Source organism: Salmo salar, unplaced genomic scaffold (assembly GCF_905237065.1).
Source record: "Salmo salar unplaced genomic scaffold, Ssal_v3.1, whole genome shotgun sequence".
NCBI lineage: Eukaryota > Metazoa > Chordata > Actinopteri > Salmoniformes > Salmonidae > Salmo > Salmo salar.
The window spans coordinates 34,813-44,293 of NW_025549945.1; the positions used below are offsets into that span (position 1 = coordinate 34,813).

At 47.1% G+C, this 9,481-nt stretch overlaps 1 pseudogene; it reads left to right on the forward strand.

Moving 5' to 3' along the window:
* The first annotated feature begins 1,201 nt into the window (after window positions 1-1,201).
* LOC106590769 (recombining binding protein suppressor of hairless-like) lies at window positions 1,202-7,448 on the forward strand (annotated as a pseudogene).
* The last annotated feature ends 2,033 nt before the right edge of the window (window positions 7,449-9,481 follow it).

Genomic DNA, 9,481 nt, shown 5'->3' on the forward strand with positions numbered 1-9,481 from the left:
CCTATGGCACCCTATTCCCTATATGGTGCACTACTTTAGAGCAGAGCCCTGTGGCACCATATTCCCTATATAGTGCACTACTTTAGACCAGAGCCCTATGGCACCCTATTCCCTATATAGTGCACTACTTTAGACCAGAGCCCTATTGGTCCTGGTCAGAAGTAGCAAGCTACACTATATAGGGAATAAGGCCCTATTGGTCCTGGTCAGAAGTAGCAGGCTATTCTATATAGGGAATTGGGGCGGCAGCGTAGCCTAGTGGTTAGAGCATTGGACTAGTAACCGAAAGGTTGCAAGATTGAATCCCCGAGTTGACAAGGTACAAACCTGTCGTTCTGAACAAGGCAGTTAACCCACTGTTCCTAGGCTGTCATTGAAAATAACAATTTGTTCTTAACTGACTTGCCTAGTTAAATAAATAAAAATAGAGTTCAATTTACATCCTGACATTCTTTCCTTTTTGTTATTGTTTTAGACATTTGAACATTCCATGTGATTCCTTTAAATTATTTTATTTTAATAAAATATAATCTATTACATGTAATCTGTTTGCGTAAAGTCCTTGTGGCGTTTTGTTCTTACTTTACAACGTTGTTTCCATCAACTAGTAACAAAAGCCGTTGTTTAGTTGAATCGGGTGTGTTTGTGCTGGGATGGAACCAAAATGTGCACACCCAGTGGGATTTATTGAGAAGCACTGGGCTTCTATGTTATATGTGTGCCATCTGGTGAATGCAATTATAAAATAATGTTAATCTAGTTTGCTTAATTTGAAATGCGGTATAGTTTTAACAGTGAGTTGTTTTTGTAATCTAGCAAGTTGTATTCTCGGCACACAGGGTTAACTAACTCTGTGCACTCCAACCCCCCTTCACTGGTAAATGCAAACCAATATCATCTTCACTTTATGAATAACATTTTAATCTACAGTTTAGGCTACAATTATGCTGTGAGGTGTATCTTCACTCCTAAAGCAACCACTCTACTGTAGTTTATGACTGTATAAAAGCGTGGGAATCGAGTTACAGTTTCACCTTGTGGGAAGGAGAAGAGAATAAAAAAAACGAGCATAATCTCGCGATAGGTCGAGTCCAAACCCATTCTTGTCTATTGTGAGAGTTTTTCTATTCTCGCGCGATTTCGCAACTTTCCCACGCCTGTTGTGGATTCTTTCCTATGTCCGCCTCTCTTCCCTCTTTTTCTACTCTCGTTTATATTTTTCCCCTCGGGGTTTCTGTTCGTTCTGTTGTCCCAGCGGCGTTGGGAATGGATTTGGGATCTCGCGATTGTTGGGACTTTGAGTTACAGTCGAAAATGGCGCCCGTTGTGACGGGGTAAGTGTTGAAATTCAGAGCAAAAATGAAGGAAGAACCGTTTAAAAAGTTCACTTACTTTGTTAGGGTAACTAGTTTCCTAACCACTTTTTTGCACTCGCTTTTGTTCCCAGATAGCTTTGAAAGTGCTTTATAAATTGGCGTCGCGCACTTATTGCTACTTTTGTGTCAATGTTAGTGCGGTGTGTAACGTTAGCTAGCCACAACGAAAAGCTAGCCAACTAACGTTACCTAACTACCACTTTTTTTCGCCAGTAATGATATAGCTAACTAGTTACTTATTTTAGCTACATTTATGGCTAGATCACCTAGCCATTATGTGTATGCTGAGTTCAATTAAACAATGTTTTATATTTGTTCAATGTTACCTATTTCATTTACAAATCATGTAAAGTAGCAAAGACAGTATTGCTCGCATTTGTCCGACAAACTCGCAACAAAGTTAAACTAACGTTACTGATTGAATCTTGCCACCTGCAGCAGAAATCTAAGCTACTGTTTAGTAGAGGTTTTTTCATGGCAACACTCACCTGTTAATAATCATGATGTTTCAGATAGCTAGAATTGTGACAACTTTATAATTTAACGTTAGCTAGTATAATGATGTTGCGCTGATAGAAAAGTACCTTTTTTTTGTTTTGTTAAACAGGAAGTTCAGTGAGCGAGCTCCACCGCAGCGCCTAACAAGGTAAGGAAACGTACCCACCACAAGTTTCATAACTCCTACATCTCATTTAAACTGTTACATCAAAAATGAGAAACATCTAGCTTCCACCTCCACGGCATTTTGTATTACTAAGGTGTAAAACCACTTATCCACTTTCATTTCTTCCACTTTATCATAATATTTCTTCACACCCGTTTCTATAAAGGCGCACCATTCATACTGCTATAATCAATAGTGTATCTGTGACGGTTCCATAGGTTCCACTCTATGACGTAAATCAACAACTCAAGTGTCTAAAAGCATTATTTTTTATTTAACCAGGCAAGTCAGTTAAGAAGAGATTCTTATTTACAATGACTGCCTACCTGGGTTAACTGCCTTGTTCAGGGGTAGAACAACAGCTCTTTTTGACCCAGGTCTATGTATCTTTGCATAGTTGTGGTCTTACCTTGAATAAGCATTGTCTGATTGTTATTTGACTCAGGTCTATGTGTCTTTGCATAGTTGTGGTATTACTTTGAATAAGTGTTGTCGGAACGGTCTCCACCCCCAGAGGCAATGAGAAACATATGCATCGGGTGTACTCATTCCACCGATTCTGTTGCAAAAATTTTATTGGACATAAACAAACGAAATTGAGGGACCTGCCTGAATTTGTAAAATAGAAACTGATGTTTTAGCGGAATAAATACACCCCAGTTGATTTAAATATATTTTTTATAAAAATGTAACCTTTATTTTACATTTTGCTCTATGTAGCGCTGTACCCCGGTATAGCGCTGTACCCCAGTTTATTTATGTAGCGCTGTACCCCAGTTTATTTATGTAGCGCTGTACCCCAGTTTATTTATGTAGCGCTGTACCCCAGTGCATCTATGTAGCGCTGTACCCCAGTTTATTTATGTAGCGCTGTACCCCAGTGTATCTATGTAGCGCTGTACCCCAGTGTATCTATGTAGCGCTGTACCCCAGTGTATCTATGTAGCGCTGTACCCCAGTGTATCTATGTAGCGCTGTACCCCGGTGCATCTATGTAGCGCTGTACCCCGGTGCATCTGTGTAGCGCTGTACCCCGGTGCATCTGTGTAGCGCTGTACCCCGGTGCATCTGTGTAGCGCTGTACCCCGGTGCATCTATGTAGCGCTGTACCCGGTGCATCTATGTAGTGCTGTACCCCGGTGCATCTATGTAGCGCTGTACCCCGGTGCATCTATGTAGCGCTGTACCCCAGTTTATTTGTGTAGCGCTGCACCCCGGTGCCTCTGTGTAGCGCTGTACCCCGGTGCATCTATGTAGCGCTGTACCCCGGTGCATCTATGTAGCGCTGTACCCCGGTGCATCTATGTAGCGCTGTACCCCGGTGCATCTATGTAGCGCTGTACCCCGGTGCATCTATGTAGCGCTGTACCCCGGTGCATCTATGTAGCGCTGTACCCCGGTGCATCTATGTAGCGCTGTACCCCGGTGCATCTATGTAGCGCTGTACCCCGGTGAGTCTATGTAGCGCTGTACCCCGGTGCATCTATGTAGCGCTGTACCCCGGTGCATCTATGTAGCGCTGTACCCCGGTGCATCTATGTAGCGCTGTACCCCAGTTTATTTATGTAGCGCTGTACCCCAGTTTATTTATGTAGCGCTGCACCCCGGTGCCTCTATGTAGCGCTGTACCCCGGTTTATTTATGTAGCGCTGTACCCCGGTTTATTTATGTAGCGCTGTACCCCGGTTTATTTATGTAGCGCTGTACCCCGGTTTATTTATGTAGCGCTGTACCCCGGTTTATTTATGTAGCGCTGTACCCCAGTTTATTTATGTAGCGCTGTACCCCTGGTTTTTACATGGAATATTGATTGGACGTTGTCTACAGAACGTTGTTGTTTGATTCTGTTCAATAAATGTTGTCTGAACGTTGTGTGTTTTCCCCCTATAGAGAGGCTATGAGAAACTACCTGAAGGAGAGGGGAGACCAGACCTTACTCATACTACACGCTAAAGTCGCACAGAAGTCTTACGGCAATGAGAAGAGGTGTGTATGAGAGAGAGAAAGTTAGTTGATAGTGTCTGTATTCATGGTGTCTCCTCTGTAGTTGATAGTGTCTGTATTCATGGTGTCTGTAGTTGATAGTGTCTGTATTCATGGTGTCTGTAGTTGATAGTGTCTGTATTCATGGTGTCTGTAGTTGATAGTGTCTGTATTCATGGTGTCTGTAGTTGATAGTGTCTGTATTCATGGTGTCTGTAGTTGATAGTGTCTGTATTCATGGTGTCTGTAGTTGATAGTGTCTGTATTCATGGTGTCTGTAGTTGATAGTGTCTGTATTCATGGTGTCTGTAGTTGATAGTGTCTGTATTCATGGTGTCTGTAGTTGATAGTGTCTGTATTCATGGTGTCTGTAGTTGATAGTGTCTGTATTCATGGTGTCTGTAGTTGATAGTGTCTGTATTCATGGTGTCTGTAGTTGATAGTGTCTGTATTCATGGTGTCTGTAGTTGATAGTGTCTGTATTCATGGTGTCTGTAGTTGATAGTGTCTGTATTCATGGTGTCTGTAGTTGATAGTGTCTGTATTCATGGTGTCTGTAGTTGATAGTGTGTGTGTCTACCTGATGGACTGTACTAACCATATCTATCTATCCTGCAGGTTTTTCTGCCCCCCTCCCTGATGGACTGTACTAACCATATCTATCTATCCTGCAGGTTTTTCTGCCCCCCTCCCTGATGGACTGTACTAACCATATCTATCTATCCTGCAGGTTTTTCTGCCCCCCTCCCTGATGGACTGTACTAACCATATCTATCTATCCTGCAGGTTTTTCTGCCCCCCTCCCTGTATCTATCTGATGGGCTGTGGCTGGAAGAAGAAGACTGAAGAGATGGAGAGAGAGGGCTGTTCAGAGCAGGAGGCTCAGCCCTGTGCCTTTATAGGGATAGGAAACAGTGACCAGGAGATGCAGCAGCTCAACATAGAGGGGAAGGTAAGGGACAACACGCACACGCACACACACACACACACGCTCACACACACAGACACACAGACACACTCACACAGACAGACACACAGACACGCTCACACAGACAGACACACAGACACGCTCACACACACACACAGACACACACACAGACACGCTCACACACACACGCAGACACGCTCACACACACACACACGCTCACACACACACACACGCACACACACACACACACGCTCACACACACACACACGCACAGACACACACACGCACAGACACACACACGCACACGCACAGACACGCACACGCACGCACACGCACACGCACGCACACGCACACACACGCACACGCACAGACACGCACACGCACAGACACACACACACGCACAGACACACACACACACGCACACACAGACACACGCTCACACGCACAGACACACACACACAGACACACACACAGACACACTCACACAGACACACAGACACGCTCACACACACACACAGACACACACACAGACACACACACAGACACGCTCACACAGACACACACACACACTCACACAGACAGACACGCTCACACACACACGCAGACACGCTCACACACACACGCAGACACGCTCACACACACACACAGACACGCTCACACACACAGACACACACACGCTGACACACACAGACAGACACGCTCACACACACACACACACACGCTGACACACACACACACACACGCTCACACACACAGACACACACACGCTGACACACACACAGACACAGACACGCACACAGACACGCTCACACAGACACACAGACACGCTCACACAGACACGCTGACACACACACACACACACACAGACACGCTCACACACACAGACACACACACGCTGACACACACACAGACACGCACACGCTGACACACACACACACACAGACACGCTCACACACACAGACACACAGACACGCTCACACACACAGACACACAGACACGCTGACACACACACAGACAGACACGCTCACACACACACACAGACAGACACGCTGACACACACACACACAGACACGCTCACACACACACAGACACGCTGACACACACACAGACAGACACGCTCACACACACAGACATGCTGACTGAAACCCACACATCCTCATTTTCTCTCCCCAGAATGTCTGCAAGGGTAAAACCGTGTCTACACACACACACACACACACAGAGGGAGTCACACTGACACACACACACACACACACACACACACACAGAGGCAGAAATACACAGTGTAACACACACCCCACAGCCTTTCCCCACAGAACTTCTGCACGACTGAAAATCCTGTGTATACACACTCAAATGACCTCTCCTTCTCACTCTTCTCTCTCCCCCTTTCTCATTATCTCTCCCTCTCTCCTTCTGTCTCTCCTTCTCTCTCCCTCCTCTCTCTCCTCTCCCTCCTTCTCTCTCCCTCCTCTCTCTCCCCCCTCTCCTTCTCTCTCCCCCCTCTCCTTCTCTCTCCCTCCTTCTCTCTCCCTCCTCTCTCTCCCCCCTCTCCTTCTCTCTCCCCCCTCTCCTTCTCTCTCCCTCCTTCTCTCTCCCTCCTCTCTCTCCCCCCTCTCCTTCTCTCTCCCCCCTCTCCTTCTCTCTCCCTCCTCTCTCTCCCCCCCAGGACTTCTGCACAGCTAAGACTCTATACATCAGTGACAGTGACAAGAGGGAAACACTTCATGCTGTCAGTCAAGATGTTCTATGGTAACAGTACAGACATAGGAGTGTTCCTTAGTAAAAGGATCAAGGTTATCTCTAAACCTTCCAAGAAGAAACAGTCTCTGAAGGACGCTGACCGTGAGTATGGAGAGGAACACACACACATTTCCACACTAATGGATAATACATGTGTATTAGACTATCTAATATGTCATCCACAGCCCAAAACAAGTACTTCTATTTCAGTATTTCAATGGTTATTTGTAGAAGACCAAACGGTATACAAAATTGTATTTGAGAGGATTTTCAAATACCTGTGTTTTTTTTAAATTCCTTAAAATATTCAACTACTTTTCTTTTCAAATAAAATATATCTGAATGCTTTAAGTGCATGTGAACAGAATTGAGATGTTTTAAATAGTATTTGGACCCATGTCTGTCTCATATATATGCATACATGCATACATACACACACGCATACATACATATATACATACATACATACATACATACATACATACACAGAGGATGCTCTCACCACATTTCGAGCAGATTTACGGTTACATAGAACTGAGTATGCAAAACACACAAGCTTGATGCACAATGGTAGGGTTTTCCTGAGTGGTTTCGGCACAAAGGTCTTTTTTTACGAGCTGTGTCGTAACTCTGCTGTTTTTATTTAACATTGATCAACTTCAAAGTGTGATCTCTTCATGAATGCTTATCTAACCCTCTCCCTACTCTCTCTCTCGCTCCCTACTCTCTCTCCCTCCCTACTCTCTCTCTCCCTCCCTACTCTCTCTCTCCCTCCCTACTCTCTCTCTCGCTCCCTACTCTCTCTCTCTCCCTACTCTCTCTCTCCCTCTCTCTCCTCTGCTTCCACTCTCTCTCTCCCTCCCTACTCTCCTCTCCTACTCTCTCCTATTCCTCCCTACTCTCTCCCTCCTCCCTACTCTCTCTCTCTCCTCCCTTACTTACTCTCTCTCTCCTCCCTACTCATCTCTCTCTCTCCTCCTCTACTCACCTCTCTCTCTCCCTACTCACTCTCTCTCTCTCCTCCCTACTCACTCTCTCTCTCCCTCTCCTACATCTCTCTCTCTCCCTACTCTCTCTCTCTCCTCCCTACTCTCTCTCTCCCTCCCTACTCTCTCTCTCCCTCCCCCTCTCTCTCTCCTCCCTACTCTCTCTCTCCTCCCTACTCTCTCTCTCCTCCCTACTCTCCCTCCCTACTTCTCTCTCCCTCCCTACTCTCTCTCTCCCTCCCTACTCTCTCTCCCTCCCTACTCTCTCTCTCCCTCCCTACTCTCTCTCCCTCCCTACTCTCTCTCTCCTCCCTACTCTCTCTCTCCCTCCCTACTCTCTCTCTCCTCCTACTCTCTCTCTCTCCTCCCTACTCTCTCTCCCTCCCTACCCTCTCCCTCCTCCCTACTCTCTCTCTCCCTCCTCCCTACTCTCTCTCTCCCTCCCTACTCTCTCTCTCCCTCCCTCCCTACTCTCCTCTCCTCTCCCTATCTCTCTCTCCCTCCTCCCTACTCTCTCTCCCTCCTCCCACTCTCTCTCTCCCTCCCTCCCTACTCTCTCTCCTCCTCCCTACTCTCTCTCTCTCCCTCCCTCCCTCTCTTCTCCTTCCTCCCTATCTCTCTCTCCTCCCTCCTCTCTCTCCCTCCCCCTCTCCTACTCTCTCTCCCTCCTCCCTACTCTCTCTCCTCCTCCCTACTCTCTCTCTCTCTCCCTCCCTCTCTACTCTCTCCCTCCCTCCCTACTCTCTCCTCTCCCTCCCTCCCTACTCCCTCCCTCCTCCCTACTCTCTCTCTCCCTCCTCCCTACTCTCTCTCTCCTCCTCCCTACTCTCTCTCTCCCTCCCTCCCTACTCTCTCTCTCCCTCCTCCCTACTCTCTCTCTCCTCCCTCCCTACTCTCCTCTCTCCCCCTCCCTACTCTCTCTCTCCCTCCCTCCCTACTCCTCTCTCCCCCTCCCTACCTCTCTCTCTCTCCCTCCCTACATATTCCCTCTCTCTCCCATTATCTGTCTCTCCTCCCTTCCTACATCTTCCTCTCTCCTACCTACATCTCTCTCTCTCCTCTTCCTACCTATTCCACCTCTCTCTCTTCCCTACCTACTCTCTCTCTCCTCTTCCTCCCTATTCCTCTCTCTCTCCTAAGTCTGTCTGTCTCTCTCCTGTTCCTCAATTCCTTCCTCTCTCTCCCAATCCCTCTCTGTCTCTCTCTCTCTGTCTCCTTCCACTCTCTCTCCTACGTCTGTCTATCTCTCTCTCCTCCTTCCTTACATCTTCCCTCCTACCTACGTGTCTGTCTCTCTCTCCTCTTCCTACATTCCTCTCTCTCCCTGCCTCCTCTCATCTCTCCTCTTCCTACCTCTTCCTCTCTCCACTCTGTCTGTCTCTCTCTCTTCCTACTCCCTCTCTCCCTCCACTCTCTACTCTCTCTCTCTCCTGTTCCTAATCCCTCTCTCTACCTACTCTGTCTGTCTCTCTCTCTCTGTTCCTCCCTATTCCTCTCTCTCTTGCCTCTCCTCTTCCTACAATTCCTCTCTCTACCTACGTCTGTCTGTCTCTCTCTGTTCTCTATTCCCTCTCTACGTCTCTCTCTCTCTCTGTTCCTAATCTTCCCTCTCTCTACCTACGTCTCTCTGTCTCTCTTCTGTCTTTCCCTCTCTCTTCCTCTCTGTCTCTCTCCTGTTCCTCCATATTCCTCTCTCGCTACCTACGTCTCTCTCTCTCTCCTGTTCCCTCCCACTCCTCTGCCTCGCTCTCCCCTCTCTCGCTCCCTCCCACTTTCTCTCGCTTCCCTCCCTACTCTCTCT